The sequence below is a fragment of the Rhincodon typus genome, chromosome 29, assembly GCF_021869965.1.
Source record: "Rhincodon typus isolate 14 chromosome 29, sRhiTyp1.1, whole genome shotgun sequence".
NCBI lineage: Eukaryota > Metazoa > Chordata > Chondrichthyes > Orectolobiformes > Rhincodontidae > Rhincodon > Rhincodon typus.
Genome location: NC_063360.1, coordinates 183,783 through 203,579, shown reverse-complemented (window position 1 = coordinate 203,579; position 19,797 = coordinate 183,783). Strand labels below are relative to the sequence as shown.

The 19,797-nt window shown below is 42.6% G+C and overlaps 1 pseudogene; it reads right to left on the bottom strand.

Annotated features, from left to right (window-relative positions):
* Positions 1-263: 263 nt before the first annotated feature.
* On the bottom strand, positions 264-18,839 carry LOC125486430 (annotated as a pseudogene).
* Positions 18,840-19,797: the final 958 nt, after the last annotated feature.

Here is a 19,797-nt window from a genome sequence, read left to right as displayed (position 1 = left end):
AGTCTACCCAGAGTGCCAGTTGATAAGGTGCTGGTTAAAACAAAGCTTGCTGTACCTGTTTAATGTGTAAACTAATGATACAAAAAAATGTAAAGTGATTTTCTTGACTGCTGTTTTAGTTAGAAATGAGACAAACAAATTGGGTTTAGATATCTGATCGTTACATGTTTAATCCAATTGGGTGTGTCTTGTTGGGGGAGGATTCCTGGGTTGGGAAATTCCTTTGGCTGCAAATGTTTAGAATTGTTCACAATATCGAACATTTAGTAAGGAATGACAATTGGAACCTTAAACCTGCTGGGAAACAGCTTCAATCTAATGTGTTGTAGGATGTTAGCCCCCGAATACAGACACACACTGGACAGTGGCAAGACTTCATAAATAATGGAACAGATTGTTTGATGAAGAAATGGACCTAGAAGCTTCTCAAGTGGCCGAGCTGCCTGTGGGTTGGAGAGACCTGCAAAATGGAGAAATATTTCAAAATGACCATTGCCCTTGCTGTGCGCTTCACTGAGGACTTTCTGGATATTCCTAGGATCTGGAGTCAGGAATTGTGCGAGTGCAGTTACAAACTCTTGGATTGAGAGTTGTGGGAATGTGTACACTACACTCTGGGTAGAATCATCTCTCTCCAAAAGGTCCATCATGAATCCAGACAGGAACTGGGAAGGTTGTAGGTTATACTGGATCAAATCATCACTTGTAAATAGAATCTTCCTCTCAGAGACTCCAGTGAAGACTATCTCATCGAGTATCAGTAACACATCACAGAGGTTTTCAATCTCCTGGCCATGGTTCTCCAGAATGTTGTAAATATAGTTGGAATATAGTTGGGCAATTGCTTGGGAACTTGCTGCTGCTTCCTGTCTCTTTGTGTGAAGATGGGACCCAGAGATAGACTGAGGATCCAGTAGTACGAAGGGCTATAGCACATGGCATACAGGATCTGGTTCTCCTCCACGTGTTTGAACACAACTGCTGCCACTTACTTATTTTCAAAATACCCTTCCACTCATCACCACCAAATTGTAGGATTTCAGCATAGACACTGATCTCAGCCTTTTCCAAAAGACGTCACTCAGTGGGACAAGTAGTCATTAACACCAAATATCAGGGGAGCAGCTCATGCTAGATTAAACTATATGCAATGTCAGACACTTCACACCAGTATTCAGGATCTGTGCACATGAACTGAGGTTCTGTATTCCTCAGATTGCCAGAAAAATCGATTCTGTCCTTGATTTCTTCCAAACTATCCAATATAAAGAGATCTCCCAGAACATTCCCAAAGTAAGGATACTGATCCAGTATCAGATTACTCGGGTTAATTCTGCAACTAATAGTGTTTAAATCCTGAAATTTAAAGCCAAAAACAAATTGAAAATCTGGGTATATTTTCCCATGGCCTAGTCTAACCAATTTTGTCATTGTTGGTTTTCCAATCCCTGGGACTCCATTCACTACTGAATTTCCAGATTTGGGAATTACCTGGGCAAAGCTAATCTTAAACAACTGATCACTGGATTTTTTTCAGTTCTCTTTGAAGATGTTTTTCTCTCCACTCCTCATGATCTTGGCTCTTTCCAGCAGTTCATGTTCAACAAGTGTCCGATCTTGTACAGTAGAAATGACTGTCAGCTCACCGTACTGATCAACCAGCTGGAAAATCTTCATGTTCCCCTTTACAGAGATAGTGTTCACTCTCAGTATTTCAGTTTGTATCTGGAGTGTCTCCTTGTGTTTCTGCTGAATGGTTTCAATTAGAACAGACAGAAGTGATTCTCGATGTTAGTTGTTTTGTTATTACAGCATTTCTCTGTACTACTTTACGATTTAAAATTCACTATTTCATAATTTGTTGCAGATTTCATTTACAGCTTCAGACAACTTGTGTGCAGGAACTGAATCTATCATTGGAAAACACTTGTAGTTGAACCACGAACAAGAAATATTTCAAATAATCACTCAATTCCATTTAAGAACACAACATGAATGTGATATTCTTGGTGACATTTTCCTTCTGACCATTAAAACTAACAAAGCAACCCTGTATACCAAGCATTTCATTGTAAACCAGCTTCTGATCCCAATTATGCAATACCAGGTATGAATAAACAGCAAGCTTGAATTTGCTCGGCCAATGAATGAGATCATGTCTGATCTGATTGCAATATCAAATCCACATTCCCACCTATCCCTGATAACTTCCGAACTGCTTGCTTACCATGAATCTATCAATCTTCTTCCTTAAAAATATCCAAGACTTTGCTTCTATTGCCTTTTCAGGAACAGTGTTCTGAAGACTCTCATTCCTCTGTGAGAGAACAATTCACCTAATCTGTTTTAAGTCGGTGATATCTTATTTTTAAACAGCAGTCCTTAATTCTATCTTCTCCCATGTGATGGAATATCCTCTCTGCAGATATTCTAGTGGATCAATCCGTGAAACCTTCGATTGTGCTTACCTTCTGGAATGTTGTGGACACAGCATTGGATACAATTGGAGAGGGAAAGACCGAATCAGCAAGTGTCCCACTTTTAATTGTATCAGTGTTATCTTGAGCAGCTTATCTCAGAAATTCTCTTATAGAAATCACAGTGCTATCACATTCCTCCAATAATATGGATTCCAGAACCGGACACTTTTGTGTAGCCTAACCGATGTTTTATACAGTTCCAGCACCAACTCCCTGCTCTTAAACTCTCAGTTTATAAAAGGCACACATCTTCTTTAACCACTTTTTCCACCTGTATACCTTAAAGGACCATACACACCAAGGTTCTACAGATCCTTGATGTTTTTCTGGGTCCTAGTGTCCAACGTGTGTTCCCTTGTCTTGTTGGCCCTGCCACAATGTAACAGCTCTACAAGAACAAAAGCAAGGTGAAAACACAAAAGAGTACGTAAAGCCACGGCAGACAAAGACTTTGATCCCTTCACTTCACCCAGTGAGAAAGGTACATTTGAAGGATGATTGATTGCATATGCTCTCTTCCGTCCTTCAGAAACTACCGAAAATGCATTTGCTGATGGAGGAGAACTATGTTCCAGTAAAGTCGAACTCCTTCTCAATAGAACGTGGTGTGCAGTTTGCAATGATTACTAGGATCTGCTTGATGCAAAAGTTGCCTGCAAGCAGATGGCATTTGGGGCTTCCAGACTGGCCCCTCGCAGAGCCTATTTCAGATCTACAGCTGAGACCTATTGGTTGGATGATGTTGAGTGCAGAGGCACTGAGTCTAACTTAATCCAGTGCACTGCAAATGCTTTGGAAAAACACAACTGTGGTTCTGGCAAAAAAACACCTGTTATTTGCAGGGGGAAGATCATTCTGAGTTCTTTTATGAATGCAAACTATGACTAGTGGGATGCCACAGGGGTCAGTACTTGGACCTCAGCTACGTACAACCTATCAGGGACAGAGCCTGACATATCAAGATTCGTGTTTGATACTAAAATAGGTGGGAAAGCAGGCTGTGATAAGGAGATAAAGAGAGACAAATGGATACTGATAGGCCAGGAGAATGGGTCAGAACATGGCAGAAGGAGTTTAATGAGGATAAGTGCAAGGTTGTACATTTTGACAGGGAAAATAAAAGGACAAATTATTATTTAAATGGGAAGCAGATTTAAAGTGCACCTGAAGTTGCAGTACATCTCTCCCTCTCTGTCTCAGAGTATTTTCTTGATGTTTTCTTGTGATGGACCAGGCTGCATTCATAACATTCTGTAATTTCTTATATCACATAAATGAGAAGAAAGGAGGCAAGGGATATTACTTAATTGAATGTTGGCCTCTAAAGAGTTCTTTTGCTGCTGCAGTTGACCACTTCCAACCTCATTGCATGGATTGAGCTCTCATTGTAAATGCAGTGCATGTGTCAGGACTTTGGTTAGGTTGACAGCTGGAGCACTGTGTGAAGTTCCAGTCTCTGCAGTATAGAAAGGATGTGATTTTGCTAGAGGAGGTGCAGAGGAGATTCACCAGGATATTGCCTGGGATGGAGCATTTCAGTGATGAAGAGAAGCTGGATAAGCTCGGGCTGTTTTCTTTGGAGCAGAGAAGGTTGAGGGGAGACATGATAGAGGTGTGTGAGATTATGAGGGGCATGGACAGGGTGGATAGGAAGCAGCTGTTCTCCGTCATTGAAGGGTCAATACCAAAAGGGACAATTTTAAAGTGAAAGGCAGGGGATGATTTGAGGATTGTTTCACCCAGAGGATGGTGGGGGTCTGGAATGCACTGCCTGTGAGGGTAGTTGAGGCGTGAGACCTCCCACCATTTAAAAAAGTACTTGGATGAGCACTTGAAATGTCATAATGTAACATAACATAACAGTGGAGCTAGTGTTGGGAATGTGGAACAAGTACAAGTGGTTTTGTATGTTTGAGCCATGCAGACTCGATGGGTCTGTATTGTATGTATTCTGCATTCTGGAGATCCATTTCATCGACCGATTCTGGCAAATCCTAAGCCTCCTGTTCCTCAATTTTGTAGGAAAAATGGTTACATTAGAACTTATACAATTACTGGTAGGACCTTAGGTAATGTTGTAAAACAGAGGGATCTGGTGGTTTCAAGTACATAATTCTTTGAAATTTCATGAGTGGTTAAAAAGTCATTTAGCATGCTTGCCCTCATTGCTCAATCCTTTGAGTATAGGAGTTGGGAAGTCATGTTGATGTAGTACAGGATGCTGGTGAGGCCTCTTCTGGAGCGCTGTGTCCATTTCTGGTCGCCCAGAAAGATATTAATAATTATTATCAACAATTATAAATGATCAATTATTTTTGGTTCAGAAGAGATTTACTAGGATGTCGCTGGGCATGGAAGGTTTCAGTTATGAAGAAAGGCTGGATAGGCTGGAACATTATTCACTGGAGGGTCAGAGGTTGAGAGGCAACCTATAGAAGTTTATAAAATTATGAGGGGTATAGATAGAGTTAGTGGTAGTTTTCTTTTCCCTAGGATGGGGGACTTCAAGATTAGGGGGCACATTTCTAAGGTGAGAGGAGAGAGATGCTAAAAAAGGCATGAGGGGCATATTTTTTACACAGAGGGTGGCTCATGTGTGGCCTGAACTTACTGAAGAAGTAGTGGACATGGGTACAAATACAGTGTTTAAAAGACATTTGGATAAGTATATGAATAGGAAAGAATTGGAGGGATATGGGCCTGGAGCAGGCAGGTGGGACTAATTTAGTTTGGGATTATGTTCAGCCTGAAATAGTTGGACCAAAGGGTCTGTTTCCATGCTGTATGATTCTATGACTTCCCTCCTGATTCTAACTCATTGCAATCATTCAAACTTTTGCTCTTTACAACGAGGACGTTCATGGAATCATAGAATCTCTACAGTGTGGAAGCAGGCCATTTCCACACCAACCTTCCAAAGAGCATCACACCCAGACCTGCTCTATCACTGTATTTCCTATGGTGAATCCATGCAGACACAGGGAGAATATGCAAAAGCCACACAGATGGTTGCCTAAGAGTAGAATTGAACCTGGGTTCCTGGTGCTGTGATGCAGCAGAAATTCAGCTAATGTTCCAAGTGACCCAGGTTCAAGTACCACCTCAGCAATTGGTAGAATTTGAATTCAATAAAAAAGGAAAATATGGAACTAATAATTGAAGCCATTGCCAATTATCATTAGAAAAAAACCATCTGGTTCTCTCATGTCCTTTAGAGAAGGAAATCTGCCATCCTTACCTGGTGTGGTCTACATGTGATTCCAGACCCGCAAAATGTGGCTGACTCTCAATTGCCCTCTGAAATGGCCTAGCAAGCCAATAAGTTCAAAGGCGACTAGGGATGGGCAATAAATACTGGCCAGTCAGTGACACCCACATTCTACGTACTTATTTTCTGTAATTGATGCACAAGGACACCCAGATCCATCTGCACTGAAGCACTCTCAAGAATGTCTCCATTTAGAGAATGTCGCTCATTTAATCTTCTAACCAAAATGTCCAGCATTTATGCTAAATGTCCACAAAAAAGTGAAGAATGGCGGAGCAAGCTCGAAGGGCTGAATGGCCTCCTCCTGCTCGTATCTTCTACGTTTCTATGTTTCTATGTAAATTAAAGGGCATCCATAAACATAAGTTTATTTTACATATTAACATTCTCCTTACCACAACTGAATGCAAATTTCAGACACAAATTAATTTGAGTCTCTTACACAATTGAACCTAAGTTTATTAAACATTTGAAATTAAGTTTACTATGAAGTTTATCAGAAAGTGTATTTTGCACTGAGCAAAGGAGCTGGGCAGTCCAACTGGACCTCCACTATAGGTGGTGATGGTGAGGGACAGAAGTGAGTGAAGAAGCTGGACAGTCAATATGGACCTCCATAACAGAGGGTGATCATGTTGCGGGTGTTGTGGGGGGTGGGGTGCGGCAGTGAGTGAAGGAGCTGGACCTCCACAATATGAGTTGAAGGTGAGTGAGTTGGGTAGTCCAACTGGACCTCCGCAGCAGAGGGCAGTGGTGATGGGGGACACTAAGTGAGGTAGCTGGACCTTCAAGACAGGGGGTGATAGTGAGGGAGGACATGGAGAAGGGAGCTGGACATCAACAACATGAAACGATGCTAAGGGGTGCCACTTAGCCTAGGAATATGAACAGACAGACGAGATTTCTTGTAGGCACCTCTTTATTCGCTGTCAATTTATTTCATAGCATGATTCAATGTAAAAGTGTGCAATTTATGCTAAAGGAAAATTGACAATTCACTGCTTCCACTGGCTGATTTCCCATTGACACTGTGGATGATGCAGGCTTCAACTGGTCCAGACATTGTGCAAAATTCCTGCTTTTTTCCCCTTTTTCATTTCAATAGTAAAAAGTGAGGTTCATTATAGTCCTACTGGACCATAGGGACTGCTCTATCATTAGAGACAGAGAGAGACAACTGGCTGGTAGTTTAACATGAGGGTCCCCATGCCTCAGGCGAGGGGAGAGGTTGAGAAGGAGAATCCTTCATGTTAACCTCAGTTGGTGCAGGAATTGAACCCACTCTGTTGGCATCTCACTGCCATCCTGGCGACTGATTCATGACACTTTGAGTGGGTAGCAAGCACAATGCTGCTTTGGAGCTGCAGCTCAATTCGAAGTGAATAATTTACAGCAATTTCAACAGAAAAATAAAACCAAAGAGAATTGCTTAGGACCCTGTTGCCTTCAGAAGCCAAACAGTTGCACAAGATACACGGTTCCCCATTCCAGTTCAACTGTATTGCTTATGTAAGTCTAGTCTTGTCACACTGCAGCTAATGTGACTGGGTCAGGAGGGGCAGGTGCAACTAGCATTACTCAGGACACATAATATTTTTGAAAGCTGCTTTTGCCAAAATAATTCTGTGCCATTTTGCATATCAGGCAGACCTCAAAATGTCCCCAGAGTCTTGAAATGATTCAGAGACTGGCACGATTTGTTATTCTTTAAATTGCAAAAGACTCGCTCTGATGTTCACATTGTCCGGATGTCGTTGACAATATTACTTAGTTCACTCCGTTTGCAGATGTGAATTTCATAAGAAGAAATTCACATTATTCTGTTGGCTTTCCAAAACCACCCTTGGGCATGGTTTATGTCCTGATATTGTTTGAAGAAGATGACTAGTGTTGTGTTTAGAGAACAAATAGAGGAAAATGGACCCCCAAAACACCACTAAGCCGATAATATTTTCTGAATTGACATGCAGTACATGTTGACTGATTCACATCAAATGTAAAGAAAAGAAGCAGATACAGTGAATTTGGTACCTTGAACCTTCTCCATCTAACCTTCTCATTTGGGGTGGCATGGTAGCTCAGTGGTTAGCACTGCTGCCTCAGAGGGCCAGGGACCTGGGTTCACTTCTACCCTCAGGCGACTGTTTGTGTGGGGTTTGCGCATTCTCCCTGTGTCCGTGTGGGCTTCCTTTGGGTGCTCTGTTTTCCTCCCACAGTCCAAAGACGTGCAGGTTAGGTGGATTGGCCATGCTAAATTGCCTGTAGTGTTCAGGGTTGTGTAGATTGGGTGGGTTATAGGGGGTTGGGTCTGGGTGGGATGCTCTGAGGGTCAGTGTGGACTTGTTGGGCCAAAGGGCCTGTTTCCACGCTGTAGGATTTCTAATCAATAGAATGATTTTCATTCTGACTGTGGCTTGGAACCAAATTACTGCCACGCACTCACTCCATAACATTTATCGTGTTTGTAATGAGGTCATCAAGAAAGCTAATGGAATGTTGACCCTTGTTTTGAGGGGGTTGGAATATAAGAGTAGGGAAGTCTTGCTGCAACTGTACAAGGTGCTGGGGAGACCACATATGGAGTACAGTGAGCAGTTTTTCACCCCTTATTTAAGGAAAGATATCATTTCATCAAAGACAGTTCAGAGGAGGTACACTGGGATGTCTTATGAGCAAAGGCTAAACAGTTTAGCTTTCACTGGAGTTTAGAAGAATGAGAGGTGATCTCATTGAAACATATAAGGGCTTGACAGGATCAATGCTGAGAGAATGTTTCCCCTTCATGGGCGAATCTAGGACCCGAGGGCACAGTCTCACAATTAGGGGGTGCCAAGTGAAGAATGAGATGAGGAGGAATTCCCTCTCCCAAAGGATTGTGAGTCTTGTGGAGGGGTGTGGAGGTCAAGTCATTGAGTGTCTTTAAGACAGAGAGAAGGTTCTTGATTAGTAAGGGGATCAGGGGATACAGGGAGAAGACAGCAGAATGGGTTTGAGAAATGTATTAGCCATGATTGAATGGTGGAACATGAATGGCCTCATTCTGCTCCAAAATCTTATGGTCTTTTTTAGCTGCTTGACAGGGCCAATGCTGGGAGCATGTTTCCCTCTCCCTGGAGAGCCTAGGACCAGAGGACACAGTATTAGAATAAAGGCGCACCAACTGAAGACTGGGATGAGGAGAAATTTCTTCTTGTGAGTCCTCGGATCCCCTTGCCACAGACAGCTGTACAAGGGCAGACTCCTTGTGTATATTGAAGGCTGAGATAAACAGATTCTTGATCAGTCGGGGAATTGAGAGTTACAGGCAGGAAAGTGGACGTGAGGAGTTATGCATCAGCCATGATCTTATTGAATGGCGGAGCAGGCTCAAGGAGCCCTATGGCCATTCCTGTTCCTATTTCTTATGGTATTATGGACTTGAAATGTTAACTCTGTTCCTCCCTCTCTCCACAGATGCTGCCAAACCTGCTGAGTTTTTACAGATCTCTCTAGGTTTATAACCTGTGATGTTAACTCGGTTTCTCTCTCTCTCTCTCTCTCTATACAGAAGGTCCCAGGCATGCTGAGTTTGTCCAGCAATTTCTGTTTCACTCAACCTTTGCAAATCCAAAATGATTTTAGCATCAATTTGGGTAGATTTGATCATTTAAACTGAAACCTCCCAAAAAAAAATGTTAAAGAAAGCTAGGACCACTTTAAACACGTAGAGAAGAATAAAAGACAAGCCCCACAGTGCAGATAGAGGCTATTTGAGTTCAGACTGACCCTCCAAAGAACATCCCACCCAGACCCACCCTTGCTCTTCCCATGGCTAATCCACCTAGCCCACGCAACCCTAGACACTACAAGGCAATTGAGCATTGCTAATCCACCTAACCTGCACATCTTTAGACTGTGGGAGGAAACACACGCAGACAATGAGGAGAACATGCAAACTCCACACAGACACTCACCCAAGGCTGGAATCAAACCCAGGTCCTTGATGCTGTGAGGCACACAGTGCTAACCACTGAGCTACTGTGCTATCCTGTAGTGACAAGGTGTTGTTAAGGATAATCAGTCGGTGAGTCAGTCTCACTTGCTTCTTAAACAGTGTTCCATGATGAATTTTGTGAAATGACTGTATAACAGGCCGTTCGAAGAAAATGTTCTAAGCGACATCTCTTTCTACCCTGAGTGCCTACCTTTTTATTCAAGAGCAATTCTGGTTGAATTCAGGGCGGAGAGACTGTTGTTTTGACTCAATAAATTATAATGCAGCTGCCAAATATGTTGTCTCTTTTATCAGCCACTGCTTTTAGAATTAAGCTGTGGGTCTATTTGGAGGGAAAAGGAACACGATTGGACACCTCCTGCAAATGTATTCATGCCTGAGATGGCTGGACAAACTACATGAGTCATTCCTTATCACCTTATATTTGTTTTGTCTTCATGTGCACAGAATGGTTACTGTAAACATTGGTTATTGAAACATAAGGAGTTGGCAATGTTGTATGGTAATGTTGTTGGCAATATGGTACACCATACTAGAGTTGTGGGTAGTCCTATGTATTTGCTCTTGCAACCTATGCCCAGTTTCTAGAACTAGAATTGGAAGCTAGTGATGGACTTGTTCTCAATTGTGGTTCAAAGCTGATTGTTTCTTTAAAATTCATTCATGGGATGTGGACATCACTGGCCAAGCCAACATTTATTACCCATCCCTAATTGCCCACAGGGCAGTTAAGTTAAGCGTTTGATAAGGTTCCCCATGGTAGGCTATTGCAGAAAATACTGAGGCATGGGATTGAGGGTGATTTAGCGGTTTGGATCAGAAATTGGCTAGCTGTAAGAAGACAGAGGGTGGTGGTTGATGGGAAATGTTCATCCTGGAGTTCAGTTACTAGTGGTGTACCTCAAGGATCTGTTTTGGGGCCACTGCTGTTTGTCATTTTTATAAATGACCTGGATGAGGGCGTAGAAGGATGGGTTAGTAAATTTGCGGATGACACCAAAGTTGGTGGAGTTGTGGATAGTGCGGAAGGATGTTGCAGGTTACAGAGGTACATAGATAAGCTGCAGAGCTGGGCTGAGAGGTGGCAATTGGAGTTTAATGTGGAAAAGTGTGAGGTGATTCACTTTGGAAGGAGTAACAGGAATACAGAGTACTGGGCTAATGGTAAGATTCTTGGTAGTGTGGATGAGCAGAGAGATCTCGGTGTCCATGTGCACAGATCCCTGAAAGTTGCCACCCAGGTTGATAGGGTTGTTAAGAAGGCGTACGGTGTGTTAGGTTTTATTGGTAGAGGGATTGAGTTTCGGAGCCATGAGGTCATGTTGCAGCTGTACAAAACTCTGGTGCGGCTGCACTTGGAGTATTGCGTACAGTTCTGGTCACCGCATTATAGGAAGGATGTGGAAGCATTGGAAAGGGTGCAGAGGAGATTTACCAGGATGTTGCCTGGTATGGAGGGAAGGTCTTATGAGGAAAGGCTGAGGGACTTGAGGCTGTTTTCGTTAGAGAGAAGAAGGTTAAGAGGTGACTTAATAGAGACATACAAGATGATCAGAGGATTAGATAGGGTGGACAGTGGGAGCCTTTTTCCTCGGATGGTGGTGGCTAGCACGAGGGGACATAGCTTTAAATTGAGGGGTGATAGATATAGGACAGATGTCAGAGGTAGGTTCTTTACTCAGAGAGTAGTAAGGGCGTGGAATGCCCTGCCTGCAAAAGTAGTAGACTCGCCAACTTTAAGGGCATTTAAATGGTCATTGGATAAACATATGGATGATAATGGAATAGTTTGGGTTAGATGGGCTTCAGATTGGTTTCACAGGTCAGCGCAACATCGAGGGCCGAAGGGCCTGTACTGCGCTGTAATGTTCTATGTTCTATGTTCTAACCACATTGCTGTGGGTCTGGAGTCACATGTAGGCCAAACCAGGTACGGATGGCAGTTTCCCTCCCTAAAGGACATTAGTAAACCAGATGGCTTTGACAATGGTTTCATGGTCAGATATTTATTAAATTCATATTCCACCATCTGCCACAACAGGATTCGAACCCGTTCCCCAGAATATTACCTGGGTCTCTAGATAAATAGAATAGCAATAATTCCACTAGGCCTCTCATCTCCCCATAACATTTTGTCAGATAATGTCTTTCAGGAGATCTACAATTGTCTGGCCTACATTTTTTTAAAAATTATTCACTCATAGGATGTGGGCATTGCTGGCTGGGCACTCCATGTCCTTAATTGTCCCCTTCAGAAGGCGGTGGTGAACTGCTTTCTTGAACCACTGCAATCTACATGCTGTAGGTTGACCACAATGCCCATCACATGACGCCAGATTATCGTCCAACAGGTTTATTTGAAAACACAAGCTTTTGGAGCCTCAGTCCTTCTTCAGGTGTTAGTGAGAGAGGTAGTATCATACATAGAATTTACAAGTAAAAGATTAAAGGTTCACACCATTGATGAGGATGTACTAAACAAGCCTAAGATGCTGTTAAATCTTTAATCAGTCAGAATGTTTTATTTGATTAATATGTATATGTAAATCCCCGAATTCCTTTCAAGGCACAGTCCTGAGAGAACTAAAGGTTTTATCAGTGTAAAGAAGTGGTGATATTTTAGGTCACACAATGCATGTTAGGTGTGAGACCTTGTTTAGAATCTGTTTGTGTTTTAGTTTGGAGTCAGGCTGGTTTTATTTCTAAAGTAGGAATTTATAAAACGTCATATTGACTGTCTATAAATTGTGTGCTTTTTGAACAAAATAAAATATATCTGCAAATGCAAATTCAACCCATAGATTCATGGGTGTGTGTGTGTGTGAGAGACAGAGGGGGGGAGAGTGTGTGGGGGAGGTGAGACAGAGAATGTATGTGTGTGAGGGAGAGAGAGTGGGTGGGTGTGGGAATGTGTGTGTGAGGGAGGGAGAGTGTGTGGGTGTGGAGGTGTGTGTGTGTGAGGGAGGGAGAGTGTGTGTGCATGTGTGAGGGAGAGAGAGAGTGTGTGCGCGCGTGTGGGAGAAAGAGAGTGATTGTGTGTGGGAGAGAGGCTGTGTGTATGTGTTTGTTCGTGTGTGTGTGTTCAGGTGGTGGGGGGGAGGTGGAGAGTGTATAGTGTGGCGTATCACCTGTAGTGCAACATGAACCCAAGATCCCGGTTAAGGCCATCCTCATGGGTACCGAACGTGGCTATCAGCCTCTGCTCGGTGACTCTGCATTGTTGTGTATCCCGAAGTCCACCTCGGAGGATGTTTACCTGAAGATCCGAGGCTGAATGTCCTTGATTGTTGAAGTGTTCCCCCACTGAATGGGAACATCCCGGTCTGGTGATTGTTGCGGTATCCATTCATCTGTCATAGCAAATTTGCATGGTTTCGCCAATGTACCATGCCTCGGGGCATCCTTGCCTGCCGCATATGAGATAAACAACGTTGGCTGAGACACATGAGTATCTGACGTGTATGTGGTGGGTGGGGTTCCCACGTCTGGTGGTAGTGTCCATTGTTGAAGATCTGACATGTCTTGGAGAGGTTGCCATGGCAGGGTTGCCCTGAAGGCTGGGTAGTTTGAACAATGCTCTGTTTAAAGTTTGGCAATTGTTTGAAGTGGAGGCAGGGGAAGATCTTGGCAAGGTGCTCATCGTCTTCAATAATGTGTTGAAGGCTGTGAAGAACATGACGTAGTTTCTCCATTCCCGGGAAGTACTGGATGATAAAGAGTACTGTATCAGACATATCCCATGAGGAGGTCATTCTGGTTTTTCGCTGTAGCACAACAGAATTGATGCATTGAGCATCAGTTGAGCATCATATTCTGATCCTACAGGGCCATCCTTCAACACCTTCAGGTGTCTGTCTCGTTCCTCCTCATCCAAACAATTTCTGTGTATGCGTAGGGCTCATCTGTAGGCGATGGCTGTTTTAATATGTTAAGCTAGAGAAGTGCAGCATCGTGAGGTTATCCATGGGCTTGCGGTAGAGTGAGGTACTGAAGTGTCCGTCCCTGATGGAGATGCTTGTGTCCAAGAATGAGACTGATTCTAAAGAGTAGTCCATGGTAAGTCTGATTGTGGGATGAAACTTGTTGATATCACTATGTAGTTGTTTCAGTGATTCCTCACCATGAGTCCAAAGGAAGAATGTGTGATCAATGTATCAGGTATACAGCGTTGATCACAGTTTCTGTGCAGCAAAGAAGTCTTGTTTGAACCTGTGCATGAAAATGTTGGCATATTGGGGAGGAAATCTGGTCCCCATGTCTGTTCCGTATGTTTGGACGAAGAACTGGTTGTTGAAGGTGAAGATGTTGGGGCCAAGGATGAAGCGGATGAGTTGTAGGATGGTGTCTGGAAATTGGCAGTTGGTGGTATCGAGTACTGAGGCTATTGCAGCAATGCTGTCATCGTGGGGTATGCTGGTGTAGAGTGCTGAAACGTCCACTGTGACAAGGAATGTTCCTGGTTTGACTGGTCCTTGGGTGCAGAGCTTCTGTAAGAAATTTGCAGTGTCGTGACAGAAGTTGGGGGTTTTAAGATGGCCTCCACATAGCCAGAGAGGTTCTCACTGAGGGTACCAATGCCTGATATGATGGGACGTCCAGGTGTGTTGGCTTTGTGTATCTTTGGAAGGCAGTAGGAGTCCCCTATGTGGGAGGTAGACGGGATGAGAGTGCATAAGAGTAATCTGAAGGACTGGATCAAAAGTCTTGACCAGTCTGTTTAGCTGAGGCTGTGTTCTTTGGTCGGATCGCCAGGTAGTTGTCTGTAGCGTTCCTGGTTGTTCAGCTGTTGGTACACTTGCTTGCAGTAGTCTGTTTTATTCTGTATGACGGTGGCTCCTCCTTTGCCTGCTGGTTTGATGACGATGTTGCATTTGGTCTTGAGAGCACGGACAGTGTTACATTGTGCCTGGGTGATGTTTTGCACTACCTTGTGAGATTCTCTGAGATAGTAGGAACTGCAGATGCTGGAGAATCTGTGTTCATCCAGCTCTAAACCTTGTTATTTCACACTTTCTCTGATGGCTTAAGCATAACTGTCAAGCCCTGGGCAGCAGCATCTTAGGTTTTTTTAGTACATTCTCATCAATGGTTTGAACTTTTGATGTTTTACTTATAAATTCTGTGTCTGACACTACCTCTCTCACTAACACCTGAAGGAAGACTAAGGCTCCAAAAGCTTGCATTTTAAAATAAACCTGCCGGAGAGTTCTGAGGAAGGATCACCAGACCGGAAACGTTAACTCTGTTTTTTCCTTCACAGATGCTGCCAGACCTGCTGGGTTTTTCCAGCAACTTTGTTTTTGTTCCTGTTGGACTGTATCCTGGTGCCATATTATTTCTGACTTTGTCCACCCCAGTTCAAGTCCAGCACCTCCATACAATCCCCCGAGGGAAGGAATTCCAGGATGTTGATCTAGCGAAGGAACAGCCAATAAATTTCCAAGTCAGGATGGCTCAAGGGATACCTGCAGGGGGTGGTGTTCCCATGTATCTGCTGCCCATGTCTTTCTAGATGGAAGTGGTCATGCTGTCTAAGGATCGTTGGTGAATTTCTGCAGTGCATCTTGTAGATGAGACACACTGCTGCTACTGAGCAGAGTGGATGTTTGTGATATGATGCCAATCAAACGGAGGCTGCTTTGTCCCTGGATGGTGTCGAGCTTCTCGAGTGTTATCAAAGTTGCACCCACCTTGTCAAGTGGGGAGTATTCGATCAGACTCCTGGCTTATGCCTTGTCAATGGTAGATAGGTTTTGGGGGGAGTCAGGATGTGAGTTACTTGCTGCAGGATTCTCAACCTCTGACCTGCTTTTGTAGCCACTGTATTCATATGGCAAGTCTAGCTGAGTTTCTACAACTTCATAATTAAAGCAATGAGGTTCATTCTTAACAGTCCACTGATACGGTCGCAGAAACAATAATAATTTAGAAGGGGATGAGAGCTTCTGGTCTTGCCAGTGACATCCACATCCCAATGAAGAATAAAGAAAAAAGAAAAAAGAAATCCAGTGAATAGTTTGGAGAAGCTGACTTACTGGCCATTCTAAGTTATCACAATAGTTGCTATCAAAAGGTGCTATCGAAATGCAATTCTTAAAGTCATGGTTCTCCACAAGGCCATAGCACAATTCTGCATTACTCTCAATCAATTTTACCAACATCAAGCAGCTCCTTCAAAATTATTGGTGACATCTTTATATGTGGATCCTTTCTTGCGCTAAAATAGCAAGATAAGTTGGGCAAGATAAGGTGTCAGGGCTCAGGTGGGGAAAGTAAAAATGCTAGAGTCAGGAATTTCTGCAGTGGGTAAAGAAAATTAACAGCAGGAGGAAAATCCTCCATGTGAAGGTCAACTTTGTGTCAAAATTAATCGTCAGAGACTGAAATGGCCACCATCACATGGGTGAGAAAACATCCTCTCTATTGCAAACAAATGCAAAGAAAATTGAGTCAAAATTGAGTTGAGAAAGGGTCACCAGACCTGAAATGTTAACTCTGATTTTTTTCTTCATAGATGCTGCCAGACCTGCTGAACATTTCCAGCAACTTCTGTTCTTGCTCGAAAGAAAATTACAGACACCTTTAATAATTGAACTCTAATTTAATATTGCCTGCAGATCATCGTCAGAAAACTTCTAAAATAGTAGCACTCCCAAGGTCTTTCCCAAAGGTAGGGGAGTCCACATCTAAAGGGCATAGGTTTAAAATGAGAGGAAAAAAGATTAAAAGAGACCTGAGGGACAACCTTTTCTCACAAAGGGTATATGGAATGAACTGCCAGAGGAAGTGGTAGTGGTGGGTACAATTTTAATATTTAAGAGACATTTGGAAAGGTAAATAGATGGGAAAGGTTTAGAGGGATGTGGGTGAAGGCTGGAAAGCCCGGGGTGGGAATGCGGCAGTGGAGTGGAAAGTTGGACTCTCTTAGGTTATTTTGTTTCTTATCTGATTTTAAGTTAATGTGAATGGCACCATGTATGTATGGCGAAGGTACACACTTTTCACTGTATTTTTAAAAGTGAATGCATGTGACAATGAACAATTTAATTCAATTCAAAAAAACGCAGGCAAACGAGACTTGTTCAGTTTGGGAAACCTGGTCGGCATGAATGAATAGGGCCGAAGGGCCTGTTTCCATGCTGTATACCTCTATGACTGTGACTCTGTATTCCCCATTGAATGTTTAGCAATAGCTTGTTTCTGTGACACTGACTGATAAAAAACTTTCTCAATTGAAAAAAAATGGACACTGTCCATTGCTATCACATCCCTCCTAACCAGTTACATTACCCTTTTCAATAAGTTATCTTTCTTGATAATTATTAGGTCCAGCACCACAAGCAAAAAAAATGATCACAGCAGCACATCCCTGTCCGACGTAGAGATATAATCTCATCTGTGCACCTATGCAATGCAAAAGAATGAGAGTCACATTAATGAACAGCGAAGAAACATCAGCATTTCCTGCTGAGAATAATATACATTTTGAAGGACCAGGTGGTCCTTTTTTGACACATTTTCCGACTTAATCAAAATAAGTATAGCGAATGGACATTTAAAAGCCTTGTACAGCTTCATAAAATTCTTACAGAACAGGACAGGGTAGATGCAGGGAGGATGTGCCGATGGTGGGTGTGTCCAGACCAGGGGTCACAGTCTGAGGATTCAGGGTAGACCATTTAGGACGGAGATGAGGAGACATTTCTTCAACCAAAGAGTGGTGAGCCTGTGGAATTCACTACCACATGAAGTAGTGGATGCCAAAACATTGAATGTGTTCAAGAGGCGACTAGATACAGCACTTGGGGTGAATGGGATCAAAGGTTATGGGCAGAAAGCAGGATTAGGTTATTGAGTTGGTCGATCAGCCATGATTGTGAAGAACAGCAGGGCAGGCTCGAAGGGTTGAATAGCCTCCTCCTGCTCCTATCTTCTATGTTTCTATGTTCCCAAGATTTGAGTAGGAGCGAATATCTTGTATGTCCCATAATGCTCACTATGTGTGAATGCAGACGGAGGTTTAACAGGATGTTATCTTTACGCCTCAAAGTTTCAGTGATGGAGAGTGTTTGGACAAATTGGGGTTTCCTTCGACCAGAGGAGATTGAGAGAGGGGACATGACTGAGATGTATAAAACGATGAGGGGCAGAGTTAGGGTAGACAGGAAGAAACATTTCCCCCTTGATGGAGGGATTGGTTATCATGGGGGGGAGCAAAGACTGAAGTTAAGTAGCAGACATTTTGGAGGGTTTGCGAGGATATTTGTTAACACCCAGAGGGTGGTAGGGAATCTGGAAGTCACTGCCTGTAAGGGTAGGAGAGGCTGAAACCCTCATTACCTTGAAGAAGGGTTTGGATGTGTATTTGCAATGCTAAGGCAGACAAGGCTATGGGCTGGTCAATGGGGTTAGAAAATGGTTAGGTGGTTACTTTTGAGCAGCACATATTCAATCGGCAGAAGGGTCTGTTTCTGTACTGCCATAACCTATGACTCTATGATATGCAATTTCACAACTTCCACTCACATCCAAAATTTCCTGAAAGCATTCCCTGGTTATGTTCACTGTTTGTTATTTTTATTATTTCTGCCCCTCTGGTGGATCTTATAGAAGTTTTGCCTGCTCTGACAAATACACAAATACGCATTTTTCCATCTAACTGAGAACTGAGAAAGGTGTGCTGTAAATTGGAGACTTGAATGGTTGAATGGTCATGTTTGACAATGCATAGACAGCTCTCTGTCAAAGCCCAGGCATTATATCCTATTTAACAATGTCAGTATTATCTGTCATTGTCTGTGAATTAAGATGAAGTAGGTCAATTCAGAAACAGGTAGATGCTTGCCAGGAAAGGGGGCTAAAGCCCCACACTCAGATCTTTGATCAAATTGCAACAAGTTAAAACAAAGGCATAAAACAAGCTTAAAACCTGAAGCACCATTAGTCATTGAACAGTCTTTCTGTAAAAACCAAATCAGATAAAAATTCAACTAGCAGTTCCTACTACCTCTGTGTATTTATGAAAATGAGAAAGACTTTGGGATATAAGAACATGTAGTTTACCTTTTGAACGGTGATCTTCATTTCCTTTCACCATGACTGAAACAGTTTGGCTGGATGGGGAAAGGATGGGATGTCCATTAACTTCTGTTTGTTATAGAAAACTGTAGTTTCTTGCAGAAGAAAGTTCATGGACATTGATAGTAAAGGCCGCAGTATTTTAAGACCACACACACAAAGTTTCTGTCTAAAATCTTTCTTCCACCTATTGTACAAGTAGGATATTCCTCCTCTAGGACGAATATTGCCTTTGCGATATCACGACATAGTCCCCACTTGAATTGCCACCGGAATCTGATCGTTGGTTTGGAGAGTTTGTCTGCCACATCATTTTAAAATAAAAACTTTTGCAAAAACATTTAAATATCCCTTTTAAAGCAAAACACTTGAAAGGAGAAAGATGCAGAAGAAAACAATTGCAAAGTCCAAAGAGACATCTTAACAGCAACAATTCTCAAATAAATAAATAATATTGTACTATAACACACAGTATAATGTCAATCTTTAGTGAAATAATATTCCTTATTCACAAAAAATGCCCTGTGTGGGGTATTATAAAAGCTTCACAGTTTGTGGCAGGGTGATGTTACAACACAATTATATCCCTAAAAAAATCCAACAACAATATTTGAAGGGCATTGTAGTTGTTGAGAATTGGGAGTTATGTAAATCTGTGTTAACTCAGCCTTTCATTCTTGGTATTTTTTGTGTAGAAACAGACTTTATCTAACTGGGTCACATCAGTAACTCACCTACTGCAAATGTGAGCAAGTCTCTGTATGAAAACAGAGGAGAGGTCTTAAGAAGCCAAGGTCTTGACTCAAGTGACATCTTACTCCATTATCAATGCAGTGGATCAAGGATAAGGTGGTTTTGGGCTTAGAAGGAATGAAAAATAATTTTCAAATGGAGGAGGGCAATGGGACATCAGTCGTCCAACCCATGAGTAGCTGTCTGTTGCCATTGACTGAGAGGGGTTAGACAGATCAAAGACA